Source organism: Eurytemora carolleeae, unplaced genomic scaffold (genome assembly GCF_000591075.1).
Source record: "Eurytemora carolleeae unplaced genomic scaffold, Eaff_2.0 scaffold369, whole genome shotgun sequence".
In the NCBI taxonomy this organism is placed as follows: domain Eukaryota; kingdom Metazoa; phylum Arthropoda; class Copepoda; order Calanoida; family Temoridae; genus Eurytemora; species Eurytemora carolleeae.
In genome coordinates, this window is record NW_019396298.1 from 138,685 (window position 1) to 155,996 (window position 17,312).

Sequence of the window (17,312 nt, forward strand, 5' to 3'; positions counted from 1 at the left end):
AACTCAAAAGGTTGTAAATCATCAAAATTTATGAGACACCCTATACCATTCCCATATTATGCAATCCAACGCAAATATCACTAGTTACCAATAGCATACGAACAACTCAAGAGAACGTTATTTGTAATATGGATTTTATAAAACTGTAACTGAAGACCTTTAATTATAATTCTAAAATATATTAATATTTTAAATATCCATATATTTTTTTTGTAGAGTAGAGCACGTTCATAACAATCCATCTTTACTTCATACTTTCTGATCTGCATCTGTAACCTTGGAGGTCTTATCTTGCAGTTTGCTATTTATTTTTGTAATATTTCAGTTTGTTTACTTGGTGCATTGTTTAATAAACATACTTAAGTTACTTATATTTCATTGTTCTAGAGTTTCCAATTTCTTCCGGATCCAGTGGCGTAGATAAGGGGGGTTATTGGGGTTATTTACCCCCCCCCCCCCCCTAGAATCCTGGGGGTAAATACTCCCCCTAGAATCCTGGGGGTAAATCCCCCTCCTAGAATCCTAGGGGTAATTACCCCCCTAGAATCTTGGAGGTAATTACCCCTGAACATAAATTCAGGCCCTGAATAGCAGGGGTTACTCCACTTGCTGCCTCTACAAGTTACAGTTGCCTTGACCCCTTCCCTTCAAAAAAAAATACATTCCCTATTGATTAGTCTGCACTTGTGTAAAGACGTCTATTTTCATGATAGTACAAGTTTTTGCGGCATTTTGCAGATGCCTAAACAGTAAACTCCGGTTACTTCAGTTCACTCACACGCAACTGGTTATAATAAAAAATATATTTTATGAGTTCATTTCCTAAAATACGATTTTTGGACCCCCTCCCATTCCTATCAATTTTGTACATGGATATTATATGTAAGACATGGATATAATCATATAATTGACCATGTTGAAGGAGCGCCCGGCCCCTAGTCTCTCCTAGCCGCGGCGCTAGGCCCCTAGCCGGTCCTAGCCGCAGCGCTTGGCCCCTGCCCCGTAGCATGTCCTAGCCGCAGCACTCAGCCCAGAAAGTGTCTTAACCTAACCTAACCTAACCTAACCCTAAATATATACTAATTTTACTGAAAATTGTTGAAAAAGTGGTCATACATACAAAATTGATCGGAGGGGGGCGGGATCCAAAAATCGTATACTTGGACGGACCCTATTATGAATTATGGTAAAGGTTTATAATATTTTTGTAGGTCAAGTCATCAAAGAACTTATCTAACTTCCTCAATCTTCATAAAAAAAACAGAATTAGTATTCTGTAAATTTATTTCGTAGTTTCTTTCATTTGGTAAAGGTGATGCACATTATATGTTTGTTAGAGCCAGCTTAGACTCTGAACATGCTGATTTTTTAATGCCTAGCTTTAAAATTTTAATGTGCAATGAATCTAAAACAAATTGAACCCAGTTTCTGTCCTAGATAACGTTTTTGTGTCCGCCCCCCACCCCCTCCCTCCTGTAAATTTTGTACTTTTTTTAAAGATTACTTCTGTAACATATGGGGGAGGGTCCAAAAAGAGTTCTTTAGGAGACAAGGACAGATTCCAACCAATACCAAGTACTAATTTTAGTCCATAGAATTTTTGCAAATAAAAACATATTCCTGTATGTAAATTTCAGATATTATGCCTCCTAAGAGGAAATTAACGCAGAAAACATTGTGCAGATACGTCGGAATCAGATATTTCAAATTTTAAGTCAACATNTTTCTTTAGAGAATAGAGAGGATCCCTCTTATACAAATAAACGTGCACTTATTTCACCTTAAATTAAATGCACCCGATACCTTCCTAATTCCAGTTCTAGCTCTTCACAAAAATAACATAATAAAACCACACTTTAATTAAAATCATGTAAAGCGTCGCCCGTAAATTATTATGGCAACAAAAATGGCGTCTTTTTAGATGAGATAAACAATCAAACCCAATCTATATTAAATTCATAACAAATTCGTATTAATTAAAAAATATGTAAATAAATAAATAAAAATTATGTAATATAAATTGTTAAAAGTTATATAGAAGAATGATAAAATATCTCAAGGAAATCAAGTTCTGAAATGAAATCGCTTCAATAAAAATTTTGAAGTATGTAATCCACGAAAAATCAGGGAATTTTCAAAATGCCGGCAATGCTGAAAGAGAGGTCCAAGTCAATTTATAGCAATTCTGAGGCATAGCTTGAATTCGAAAAATTTCATCAATGTGAAATTAAGCAAACAACAGCATTCAAATACTGCAAATTTGTTTCTACAAATTCTTTTTCGTCATTTAATTAATGTGATCCAAATATTTTTTCCCCGAAAGTTCTTTATCCGGTTTCGCAGATTGCCACGGTCAATTTTAAGTTCAGCTCCATGCTGAAAGAGAGGTCCCAGTCAATTTACTCTTACGGAAATTAAGAATTATTGAATTTTATTTAATAATACTTTGTGGTACCTCGGAGCAGAATTCAGTGTTAGGGCGGGTGCAGGCCATGGAGAAATACAGGGTGTCCCACGAAACATGACAATAGCAAGACGACTTGAAAGTCGTCTTTGATATTTGAATTTATTTGTGACATTTAGTCTTCTATCTACTTTAACATGTATGATTCTTGAAACAATTATCACATAATTCTCCTAGCCCTGGCATTTCCAAAAAGTGGTCTGCGTTTTTTGTGCTTTCAATATTACCGGAGATTTGGTTCAGATTTCAATTTTGTTAAATAAAAGCAAAATTGTCTAAATCTAAACGAAATTGTTCATATCTCGGGCAATATTGAAAGCACAAAAAATGCAGACCACATTTTGGAAATGGCAGAACTAGGGGAATTTTTTGATTATTATCTCTAGAAATTTACTTCAAAAATTAGGTTGACAAATAAACGCAGCAAATTATATCAAAAATCAAGACGACATTCAAGGCCTCTTGCATACTGTCATGTTTCGTGGGACACCCTGTATATAATTTCCCAGAGATCAAGAACCATCGCCTTCATCTATCACAGGAGATACGCAGAGATCTACGATTAGCTGGGATACAGAATCTCCCAGCTAATTATACATATCTGATCCCCTGTGATGCTGTGATTTTACTGAAAAGGAATTGTTCATTTCAATTCTGGTTGTTCATCTTCATTATGTTCATGGTTCTGTTGTCCTTAATGACTTCAATGACTGTTCTAAGTCCGATTGTTTTAAGTCGCCCCTGCAAAGTAGACAGGTATTTACATATAAACCACTTATCAGGGGCGTAAATAAAGATTCTGTAAGGGGGGGGGCGGTAAATTTTTATGATGTGGCACGCGAAGTGCGGCGAATTTTTTTTTACACCCCCCCCCCCCTAGAAAAATATCATGATGTATATCAAATTATTGGTTTTAGTTGGGTTTGATTTGCATTTTCCACTCATTTCTGGCATTTACAAACTCCACCAAATAAAAGCTTCATTTCCTACCTTTCAGCTTTCACCATGTTTTATAGGTGACATGGAAACGCCTCAACACGGAAACGACTCAACAAGGAAACGGATCAAAAATTATTTTTGAGGCATTTTCGTTTTTTTTAGAAATCCGAGGAAATCCCTCAAAAGTTCAGAAAAGTTGAGGGATTTCCGAATATTTTGTATCCGTTTTCCCAATATTTAGAGTTGAATGGTTCCCTCTTTTTTTTTGATCAATTTCCTTATATTTTTAGGTCCGTTTCCTCATATTTTTGATCGGTTTCCGCTTTTTTTAAAGCTTTAAAAATCTCAATTTGTTGATCGGTTTCCTCAAATCTTAGGTCCGTTTCCTCATATTTTTGATCTGTTTCCGCTGTTTTCAAAAACTCTCAATTTGTTGATCGGTTTCCTCAAATTTTAGGTCCGTTTCCTCATATTTTTGATCCATTTCCGCCTTTTTTAAAACCTTTAAAAATCTCGTTTTGTTGATTGGTTTCCTCAAATTTTAGGTCCGTTTCCTCATATTTTTGATTCGTTTCCGCTTTTTTCAAAAACTTAAAAATCACATTTTGTTGCTCGGTTTCCTCAAATTTTAAGTCCGTTTCCTCATATTTTTGATCCGAGATCCATGTACTGTATATTATTAAGGTTGGATCGAACTGGAAGAATGGTTTAGATCCATGTACTGTATATTATTAAGGTTGGATCGAACTGGAAGGACGGTTTAGATCCATGTAAGAAGTTCTACTGCAAGGATGTTGATGGGGAAGCAGATATTCAGATAGAGACTGAACAATGCTCTTCAACCTGTCCAAAGGTAAAGAAAAGTATTAAAACCGTCCACAGAGATGAAATTTGAATTAAGATTTAAAGGTTTCACCATCAAAAATTTAAACTAAAGGCTAAACCATGATTCGATTTTGAATCGATTAATATATCTTTATTTCTATCTGGATTTTCTATCACGTGGCCAGTATCACCAACTACAACTTTATTTATAATCCTATAAACCCTATACATTTCTTGCGATCAATTTTTTCAATTGAAATTTACGCACCTCTCAACACAATAAAAAGAAATAAAAGTCAAATGATCTCTCCAGGGTTCAGTTCGTATCCGAGAGAAGGATGAATGTTGTGGATCCTGTCTCCCTACTGAGTGTGTGCTAGAGGATGGGTCAACTTTACCTCCAGGATCATTTAAGGAATCTCAGGACGGATGCAGTAGGACAATTTGTAAACTTCAGGACGGTCAGGTAAATTTTAAAGGGAGACATTTCGAACCTTAAGACGGGTAAATTTTAAAGGAAGACATTTTAAGCTTCAAGACGGGTAAATTTTCAAAGAAATTTTAAGACGGCTAACTAAATTTTGAAGGGAGAAATTTCAAACTTCAAGACGGTTAAACTTTAAAGGGAGACATTTCAAAATCAAAGTCGGGGCAAGTTTAAAGGGAGACATTTCAAACTTAAAGAAAATTAAAGTTTAAAGGGAGAAATTTTGAACTTCAAGACGGGTAAATCTTAAAGGGAGACGACAATTCTAACTTTACGACGGGAAAGGGTAAAGGAAAAACTTTTTTAAACTGATGTACAAGATAAAACATTTATCTTAAAACCTTTTTCAAAATTCTGATAATGTCAAATATTGTGAGTTAGGAACATAACCGTCTAATGTTAATGCAAGGAACTGATTTTATATTAAATTTAGTGGGTTTGGATCATTACAGATTTTCTGGGTCTCAAGAACATGTTTGTGGTAATACATAAACTTGAGATATCAATGTTTTTAACTTAGACATTTGTGTGTTTTAATTTTTTATTTTGATTTGTTAAAGGATTCCTTCTGAATGTAGTTGTCAGGCTTGTGTTGAATCCAGAGATCAGGTACTTTAACAATATTTTATAATCTAGTATTAGATGCTTTCCTAAAAGACAATTTTTCAAACGGTAATTTCCCAAATATTTCAAATCCACGAACATTTTCTGTATTTGCAACTAAAGGTATTGAGTTTTTGCCACAAACTCTGCTTTTCTAAACCCTATATCTTTGGATTCCAATGTCGTAGACTATTAATTCTTTTAGAACAAACAATATAAGTTTGAAATATCAAAGATTTACGACATTGGGTTCCAAAGATATAGGGATTATAAATTCAGAGTTTGTGGCAAAGACTCAATTCCTTTGAGAAAATATTCTCAAAAATCCTTGCCCAGCCATCAATTTCTGACGTAATCGTAGAAATTTTTTCTCCAATTCTATCAACATCTATTGTTATTTCGATTATTAAATCTTATGCGTTTCGGCGGCTAGGAGCGTTGACCCCTATTTCATTGAATGACATTTGAGGAATAATCATTTTGATAGTTTTCCGTTAAAGTGTCCTTAATAACGTTTAGAATAGTTTTTATTTATTATTCACATTAAAGATATCGATAAAGTTCATGTTTCAGATAATATCCAATACTGCATACTCTAGTTCTTCCCTTGGCAATATTAATACAGCTGATGCTGTCAACTTTAAAGAGAAAGATGACAAAAGAAATAAAATTCAAGGATTTGTTCAAGAACAAAAACCTTTATAACCCAATCAGAACCAAGGATATATTCAAGAACAAGAACCTTTAACTAATTAGAACCAAGGATATTAATCCTTCATTATATAATGTTTGTAATTAAAATCACTTTATAAATAAAATATGAAATTTATTATTTTCAAAAAACGATTTTAAATAAAAGCCTGAGATTAAAAGAAGAAATAAGTAAAACGTTTGGTTTTGTTTTCACTTTGGTCCGTTCATAAAATTAAAAGTTAATTCTTACTCAAATCTTTCAGAATATAATGTCATGCAACCTTAAATGTATAAAAAAGTTTAATTATTAATATTCAGAATTATATTTCTTTATCGACATTTTTGTGCGTCATTGAAAGTTAATATTTATATAAAAATATTTATGGATTTTTTACCAATGGCGTATATTTAATGAAATATTGTTTGTAGGCGAAAATATAAAAATTCTATGTTTCTTTAGTTACCACGCTGACATAAAATGCCTTGTTGTTGTTTCTTGTTCAAGTTTGAGCAAAAACTTTGTAAAATGACGGGATTAGAAGGATTAGGGATAATAGAATTATTTCATTTAACACCCTACTCAAAGAAAAATGACACGAATAAAGACGACAGTAGCAAGACAAAAAATTGATAAATGAATCCGTTTATTTTCTAAACTCTTAAAGATGCGTGAAGAAAGAAAATGGTGATTTATAGAATACATCCCGACACTTCTTTATGTGGAAATTATTTTGAGAATTTAAAAATCAAAGTTTTACCCTAACTTTACTTAACTTTGTTCGACATTTTGCTATGAAAGTTCCATTAATGATAAAAATATAACGATTTAAACTTTCAATGAAAGAAACAATATAGACGTGCTACAAAGTATTCATCGTGCTATAATGTTATATTAGCTTTATATTCAAATAGGACTTGGATCTAGGATTTCTCAACAAAATTTTGTAAAAATGCGAGTTTTCTAAGTTTCCAGGGACTCCTTGTACTTTTCTAACCCGTAATATTTTTAAGTAGAAAAGTTGTATTGCTCTACACTATATTCTGCACTTCAAAAAAACTTTTAAAGGGATTGTTCAATAAAAATCCAGACATATAAAATTCTTAATTTATCAGAAAATGGGAATCAATATGAGACAGGGAGTAGGGAATAGAAGATATAACTGACACGGTTCTCCCTACCATATGATTATGCGCGTTCTTTGCAGACGGGTACTCCATTTGTATAAAAAATATTCAAAATAGGATATTGTATACGCGGTAATTCTCATCAGACAAATATTTCTTATACAAATGAAGTACCGTCTTCAAAGCATGTATAATCATAATAAACCGCGTCAGTTAAATATCTCCCTTCTATTACTTCCTGAAATAAAACCGTTTGCCGTGACTTGACTCTCTTGAAAAGTGTTAAATTCTTACAGGAGTAGGTTTCAGGAGAAACCACACAAATAACCAATTGTTATTGAGATATCAACTAAATGCATCCTGTCTGTATTGGAAAATTTAGATGGTGTATTTCTAGACCTGCTACTCATCCGACCTACTGGATGGACTTCTGGCCGCAGCGCCCGGTCCACTAGCCGCGGTGCTCTGCCCCCTAGCCTGTCCTATCCGCGGTGCTCGGCCCAGATATTCTCTTAACCTAACCCTCAAATAATACATAAATAAACAGCTGTCGTAGGTCGGTTGTCGCAGTAGGTCGGATGTGCAGTATAGCGGATCAACACTTCCGAATATCTACAGTCAAATTCATTCAAAATCCGTTAAAAATAGCGTAAATATTTCTAATACATAGTTTAACAAGAAAATTGAAAATATGAAACATCTCTACATTCAATGGGTGAAAATGGGTTCTATAACTTTATAAATCAAGGGTCATTTAAGCTGACACGTCTATAGCCCATGTTGAAGTTACGCTTTAAACATGTTTTTTTAAATACTAAAATCTGATTTTTTAATTTTTGGAATTAAGCCCTAAAACCTTTTATTGGTATAATGGTAGGGGTGATTATAATTTATAATTAACCGTTATGAAATAAAATGGAAAAAGTACATTCGTATACGCCCCTATTTATAAGATTTAAAGTGCCGGGTCGTCATTAAAGTTGTGATTTTGATTTATAGTCTAATGTACATGAAACTCATTGTACACTGTACGTACAGTGTATACTATTACTGACCCATTTCTCTTGATACGTTGATGTTAAAGCTACTGGTGAAACTTTTCGCGTATATTAAATTTATATTTTATATATTTTTATAATTTTGTGAAGCACCCTATATGAAACCTAGCGTATCAAATTTGATAATGTTAAAGCCTTAATATTGGTGGAGTTTAATCTAAACGTTCTCCAAACTTCTAAATTGATTGAGACATAACCTATTACTCGAGTATTAAATACTGTGTCAAAGGCAATTGAACCCCGCCCCCCGTATAATGAATGGTTTCTGTTAGGGAAGTAAATTTTTCAAAAACAAATTTTAGTTAAAAAAGAAAGATATTGACTAAGGTTCCAAAGTTGCGAAAGAACGCTAGAAAAATTCTACGTCATTATTTAAAAATTATATTTAAAGGGACCGTTCACTTATTTGGGTAATTTCAGGGTAAACTAAACAGCCTATTCGCTCTTGATTGGAATAGGCTGTTTAGTTTATCCAAAAATTACCCAAATAAGTGAACGGTCCCTTTAAGAAGTATGATACCTTTGTCAATTTTATAAATGAATAATCTTATCATAGTTGATTTTGACTTGAATGAATGTGTTTGAAGATTAAACACCCCAGGAGCTAGCGTCATTATATATATAATGTACTGGAGTGAATTTTTATATCTATGCATTAAAGAAAAAACACTTATTTAAACAATTTTTGTATTGGTTAAAAAACTTGAAATCCCCCGGCCATAAACCATATTTAGACAGTTTTGTGTTAAACATTTGAAATATCAGCATCTATTAGCAATATTTTTAATAATAGTATGCACGTTATATGACACTTCAGAGACGAATGTTTCTTTTCTTTGCCAAATTATTTAGCACACCCATCAAAAACTATATATTACAGCCTTACAGACCAGAGACTAAACTATACCTTTGAATTGACATAAAGAAAGCTCGTCAGTAAAGGTTCATACTTTGTTGGCAAGCCTGTATATTAGCATCTATTATCTATATTAGTTTAGGTTATGTTGTGGAGTTGTGGTCTAATAAAACTATTTGGAAATATAAACAAAATGAAAAGAACTGCTTTTCTGACATTTATTACAGGACTCTCTCTCTCTCTCAACCCTCCCCCCCCCCTATTGTTGGGCATTTGATTTCGTTCAGTTTAAAAGACTTAAAAGATTTTTGGACTTAAAAAAGAGTTCCACAAAAATTTGAGAAGTTTTACAAATCTCAAAACTGTTTAATTCTAACCATTTTCTTTTCTGTTGATCCCCGAGAGGAGATATTTGCACCAACGGACTAAATTACGAACCGGATGAACGATCGGGTCTATTTCTCGTTTTTTTTATTTTTCCATTCAAGTATCAAGTGTAAGAAAAGACAATGTTCAGAAAGGAAAATTTTGAAATTTTGTAAAACTTCTCAAAATTTTGTGGAATCTTTAAAAAGTCCAGAATGGTTAAAAGTCTTTAAAACCAAATGAAATCAAATGCCCCAACCCTCTTAACATTTGTCCCATCCCGTCATTCAGAAAAAAAATAAAATCGTCAAACTATTTCGTACAAAAAAAAAANGGTTAAAAGTCTTTAAAACCAAATGAAATCAAATGCCCCAACCCTCTTAACATTTGTCCCATCCCGTCATTCAGAAAAAAAATAAAATCGTCAAATTATTTCCTTCGCCACCCTTTTCATGGTTATGAACGAAATGAACCTGAAGACCTCCAAAGTTAATTAATTTCCAAAAAAGTAAAATTTCAATTAATTTTGAAATTTTAATTAATTTAAATCTAATTCTGTTGAATGAAAATTCTTTAAAACCAATCCATCACTGTCTTTGGATTTTAAAAATTAATGGGACTACTCACACAATTCCATTCTAATTATGAATCTAAAAAAACCCTTCCAAACTTGAAAAGAAATACTTTTTATGTTTACAAATTATTTACAAAGGAATTAAGTTCTTACCACAAACTCATTTTTCTCATCTCTATATCTTTGCAACCTGATGGTGAAAACTTTTGATATTTCAAACTTTGATTTTATAATATAACAAAGTTCATATTTTGACATAAATAAGGTCTACGACATTTGGTTGCAATGATATGATCGGATTAGAAATTTAGAGTTGGTGGCAAAGGCTCAATTCCTTTTGTGGATTTTATGAATTTTTTCCTTTTATTATAAAATAATATTTCCAGTAAAACTAAACGTTTGTTTGATTAATTATTATTCACAATTTTAGAACCAAATGGCTGTCTCTTGGAGCCTTATCACATGAGGTTTAATGAATATCTGCTCGAAATATTACTTAAAAAAAAAAAAAAGCATGATCAATTATGTAAAACTAAACGTTTCTTTGATTTATTCTTATTCACATTTTTAGAACCAATATGCTGTCTCTTGGAGTCTTATCACATGAGGTTTAATGAATATCTGCTCGAAATATCATTTAAAAAGGAGGATGATAAATAATGTTAAAAAAAGATGTTTTTCTATAAAGCTTGAAATTTTTCATTAATGCTGAGCCAAGAAATTTGTTTTAAGTCACCTTTGTAGAGAAACCTAATAAGAAAATAATCAATTTTCTTCAACTAAAACAGAGATATCAGACAAAGCTTTAAAGGGTACAGTTTTGAATAGGAGATGCCACTCTATCAATTGGGTCACTTGAAATTACATGTTTATCTTTTAAAATGTCGAACATTCCCTTTAATAAAAAAATATTATTTCAACTGTTAACATGTTTTCAGTGAATTACAAAGAAAGAAAGAAGTTTGTTGTGTATTGTGTAAACTGATGAATAGATGGGAGTAGCAACCTAGCAGGGCAGAAAATAGAAGATATTTTTAACAAAACCAAATAAACTTAGGTTTTCTTTACAAAACAACAATACAATTGTGTAGGCCTTTCAACGTAATGTCATTAAATTTTTACAAAATATTTTGTTTAGAAACATTTCAGATATAAATATAAATTTGTTTTGCTAATCTGACTTCGAATATGTTCAGTCTTATGAATCTTATGTTAAGGTTTTGGAACTGTTTACAATTTGTTCCTTTGAAGATTACTGAAGTATAGCCCAATTAAAGGCTCTCCAAAAATGTAAAAAAAAATACTATAGGTTAGAATCGCAATAAGGAGTAGGGGGGTGGTAGGTCTCTTTAGGGTATTTAGGATGAGGAGAGGAATAAGGTGAATTAATTGAGATGGTTTTAAAAGTATATATTTAACTTACATATATCCCCTGTCAACTCAATACCTATTCCCCCTAGAAGAATATTGAATAGAGAACAAAAACCTTCTTCTTTTAAACAATTTTAATTTAGTAGTCCTGTCAGTTCAGGTCATAGTTTTTACATTTTACATAATAACCGTGACAAAGTTTGAAACAGAATGTGTCATTATAAATAAATCCAGTAAAAGAGATTTAGCCAAGGGATTGGTGTTAACTGACTAGGATTCTATATGCAGTAATAGTTGTGTTTGGCGTGCAAGGATTTCTGATTGAATTTCTGTTCCGCTTGTTGAGCTCAAGTAGATTTATCAAATGTCAAAAGCACATTTACTTAACAACAGATTATATATTGTATACCCCGGACCCTTTCAATAATATACCCTCTTAGATATTTAGTGGAACATTCTCAAACATATTTGTTTTGTAAAGTGCACATCAACCCTTTAATATAAGGATATATTAAAACATTAATGTCGTTGATAACTCACAATCAAAACTTATAAAGAAGTTGATAAAAGTTCATAAATTCTAAAGTAAACTTGAAAACTTTAGCTTTTTTACAAGAGATTGAAGTTTCCAGCAACATATTGCGTCCCCTCCGTTGGACATTGGAGCGGAGGCCACGGGAGGGAATGTTTTTTAATTCAATACTAATTACTCCATTGGCTGGATGGTAATTTACACTCAGGACACTAAGTACTTCATCGGAGGGATGATAATTAACAATCAGGACACTAATTACTTCATTGAAAGGATAATTATAAACACAAGACACTAATTACTCCATCAGAGGGATGAACATTGACACTCAGAACACTAATTACTANAGGTATTGTAAATAGTTCAAGTGTCCTCAATTGATAAAGTAGTATGTCCAGATTCTCCATATATATCGTAATTAAAGGTATTGTAAATAGTTCAAGTGTCCTCAATTGAAAGAGTTGTATGAACTAAATATCAATGCTTTTGTTTTGAAATTTGTCTATTTTCTTAAGTGAATTCCCTGCAAAATGGACTTATGATGCATTTCTTGATTCAGAAACAGTGGAGAATTTTTCAGAATTGAACACACATACTTTTTTTCACATTATTGTCCAGATATAGTTTTGTCAAGGAATCTGGCATCTTTAATTGGAGTACCAAAGTACCAAGTACCAAGTCCCTTTAAGTAAAACCTTCTAATATTAGAAAAACTGTAAACTAGAACAGAAAACACAACATTTAAATGTTAATGTTATTGCAATGGTGGAATCTGTGGCAAAAATTGAAATCAAATGTTTCCAAGATTGAAAAAAATTTTAAACGTTTAGAAGATCTATTTAAATTTTATTGGAGACCTATTTTTTCACAGAACCCTTTTTATTTATTTATAAGATGATCAGGGCCCAGTTTTAGAAGCAGGCAGAGTCACTTATTACAAATTCCTTACAAAAATGTAATAGTTTCCGATAGATTTAAACTTTTTGCTTTTTTGCCTAGCTATTTAGTGCACTTATTCTTAACGTTTATGTTTGAATTTGAATTTAACAAAATTATGAAAAGAACAGTGAACTTATCCTATAACTGTTGTATATTATTATTCTATTTACTGTTCCTCTCTTGTAGATCTACGCATTTTAATCCCTTGTAGACAAAGGAAATATGCAATTTTTTTTGACAGATATATTTCAAGATATATTACATAATATATTCATCGGTGGAGATTATTTCAAGTGTTTCAAGTTGTCTTTACGGTGTCATCCTGTGTGGGTAGCTCTGTAGAATAATAGTTTCCTAAATCCAAACCAAATAATTTCTATGTTTTGGTAGTTTAGGATTTGGGAGGGTTTGCCAACTCAAACAATGCTGAACAAACACTGAGATAAATAAACCATAACAAAGTTGTTTCTTAAACTTCAATCAAAATATCCTTGAGATAAAAACTATTTCATTTATTTATATTATTTATTTAAAATTGAGTAACAAAAGAGTGGCAGTGTGTGTCACAAGATTAGGCTCAGAGTCATCATGGAGTATTCTCAGAGAGGGAACCCAGCGAGCTGTGACTTTCGATCCTAATTTGACTATTTAAACATATCTTTTTTACTTTTCTCTTTTGTACTTTGATAAAATTTAAATTCTTAAATTTTAGACCGTAACGACACAATAAAAGTAAATATTTCCATTTACTGATAGCGCCGATTGAAGGATTCATATCTCTAATTGGATAATGAGATAAATAGAAAGATAGATTTTACCGCCATACTATTTCTATTGGTTCAGATATAGACAACAAACACATGACTGAACCCTGATTGGATCAGGCGCTAATGGACTTAGCGAACAGGAGTTTGGAGAAAAACGCCCTGTATAATTGTACCTGATATTCTCTTTCTATATACATACTTTGCTTGTCTGTCTGTATCCAATAAACTTCCAAACGGCTGATCCAATCGGGCCCAACTTTTTTTGTACAAAATGTGTCTTTGAAAATTTTTGAATTATGAAAAATTTTGATAATTCACGAAAAAATATTATTAAATCCTTGAACTTTTTTTGTTATTGTTTTATATTGTACATTACACAAAGAAAAGCTGTTCACAGATAGAGCCTCAATTAAAAGTTGAGATAGAAGATTTGGGGCGAAAGTGCTCTTAAATATTTTTAATAATTATTCTTTTGTTAGAACCAATTTTTTACAAATAATAATTTTAATCTAAGACAAAAATGTATATTTGTTGCTATAACTGAAAAACAGAACTAAAACACAGTAAATATTATTAAAAGATATAAAATGTTAGAATATTAGACACAATTTAGTTTTGTCGAGCATACCTGCAGCGTATGTATTCACATTAAAGTAAATTAATTATATGTCAGATTCATAAATCCTTTTATCAACGAGTTTTTAAGAAGAACAAAAATGCTGTGGACTTCCACGACAAAAAAATGCAAAACATCAAAACTAGAGAAGTTACTAAGATCACAAAATCGTACCAGTGATACCTTCTTGTTCTATCCAGTTTACAGTGTTTAAATCATGTATTAATTAAAGGATTTAGGTTTAATTTCGTGGATTTGCGGGATATTCACCAAGTGATAATTTATAATTATTTTAAAGAAAGGGCTGGCTGTGGTCCACGAAGTGTGCTAAACTTTTTAAGAGAAGAGGGACAGAATAATTGTGTTACATTCCAAATTTTCTCCACCTTAAAATTTATAAAACTGGAAGAATTTCTGTAAAACAATTCAAATTTAAATCACCGATACAAATCCTGAATTTTGAGTCGCTGGTTCAAATTTGAACCGGTAGTTCCGCGACAGGACGTATTTCAAATCAGGTAACTTCGGTTTCAGGTCGCTTTTTTGTAGGTCGCAATATTAAAAGAGATTCAGGTCGTCAATGTAGTTTTATCCTTAGTGGATAAATTGCAGAATTCCTGTAAAACAATATAGGATATTGTGCAACATATTTGCAAAAATGTTTTAATTAAATAATTCTTCAGGTTTTTATTCAAAACTGATGACATTGATTATAACTTCTGAACAAATATATTCTTTAAAAATAAAATGAAACCTTTATTTGATCAATAATGATATTTTCGTTTTCGTAGGTTTATAAATGAGTTTAATTCCTGTATATCTTCTTGCAATGTACTTACAGACTACAGTTCCAAATCAAAGTAAGCAAAATAGAACATGAAATTATATCTGTATAATCTCTATTAGGGATGGGGATAGGTTTTGGTTCATCGTTTGTTTTAACTTTTTACTAGAATCGATAAGCTTGCTTTGATTACATTGGGAAATTTTTACATACTATTTAATCGTTAATTTTGATTAAAAGGAATTGAGTCTTTGCCACAAACTCTGATTTTCCAATCCCTGTTTCTTTGGAACCCAATGTCTTAGACTAAGTATACTGTTAGATCAAATAATCTAAGTTTGAAATATCAAAGGTTTACATCATCAGGTTCCAAAGATATAGGGATTTAAAAATTTAAGTTTGTGACAAAGACTCAATTCCTTTGTTCACAAAATATTGAAAGCAAACTTTAGAAGACAAATCAAATATTACACATCTCAGATTTTCTAAAGGTATAAAATCTACGACAGCTGTGGTTTGTATTGAAATAATTTCTGGGCCAAGCAACGCAACTGCGACAGGCTATTAGGGGGCCAAATTCTGCACTGCAGATGTATGATTATAAAGGATGAGATTGTAAAGACGATCTAAATCTGTTCAAATATGACGATTCCAAGTTGAAATTAAGTTTTCTGTTCTAATTGTAGTCTTTAAATGGGTTATTTAATGATTTGGCTATAAAAAAAATTCCAATTTCGATCAACACCTGATTCAATCAAGAGGTTTTCGATAATTACTTAATTTTAAAAAAAACGACATCCATCTCTATTTGGAGACTGTGGAATTCAAGCAGAGTTTAAGTATACTTTGTATAAATTAAGTTTAACCTTGGCATTACGAACCAGCTCAACCTTCACAAAATTGAATTTAACCAGGGCACCTTGACACTTTTTTTCAAATTAATTTGTTGACGCTTAGTTTTATTTTCAATCATTTTTGAGTGAAAATACTTTGATATTATATATATTGTAACCCCTTCAGTCCTCATGCGGACCCGGAGCTAAGATGTAACCAGTGTGAGCTCAATAGCTTAGAATGGGAATAGTTCCATAAATGTAACTCCTTCAGTTCCAGTACGAACCCGGAGCTTAACTCAGAGTGGATAGTTCTATTGATGTAACCCCTTCAGTCCTCTTACGGACCCGGAGATAAGCTCGGATGGCAACTAGTTTGTCCCAGAAATAAGACAACTTATTAGCTCTTTTCTATATAGCTATAGATCGGACAGAACGTGGGATGGATAACAAGTCATCTTATCTATTTTGTGTGGGAAAATTCGGTCACTCCCTTTAAAAAATGTCAACTAACCCAGAAAATGCTTTTAATGCATATTTGGGCGCCTAGGGAACCCAAGCTGCCGTTGGACCTGGAATTATATTTTCTAAGTTTGAATTCAAGTCAATAGGCATGAGACACGGCTTGATATGAGGGAGAAGGAAATTGAATTGGCATGGGGCTAAACTCGAAACAGAGTCAGTGTTCATGAGGAATCCTAAGACGAAAGATAAACTCCGTCAGAGAGCTCCATCTTTATATGATTCATTTGTATCATTTTTATTTGTTTACTTTTTACTTGTAAATACATTTTTTCCTATACTCTGTAGATTTACTCACATCAGTTTTCAGGCTTTAGATTTCCTTTATCTTTATATGGTAACATTGTGACAGCGGTCTATTTGTGTACAATAAACGCTGAACTGATCAGGCCCAAAATTTGTGTGGCAACTTACATGACATTTAGGGATCAGAATCATTTTTAGTCCATTTTGAAAGATTCAAGGTATTTTGGCTTTTTATTTTTTTTTACAAAACTTTGACCAAGGATTTATATTTGTAATAAATACAGCAATCCCCATATTTGTTAACCTGAACATACCTAGATATACATAAGCTATGTAACATGATTAAACATGAATTGTGATTAGATTAACTACGTTTATATATCTTCTAAATACATACATTCAATTTAACTACGCTGTAAACATGTGTGGAGATAGCTTAACTACGTTATATCTATCCTCACTAATCTTATAAATACGGACATTAAGCTTAAACTACGCTGTATATATATATTGACATAGAACTTGTAATTACGTTGATTCACGTTAACTTGTAATATAAGATATCTAAACTGAATTAGTTGATATACAGAATCTGCTTTTATCACAGTGTTGAGAGCAATTTGGTTTTCGTTGAAACATACAAGCTGAGATTCTGCCTTGAGATTTGGCATTTATCGACTAAGTGCTTGTTTGTGTCCATATTGACATTCAG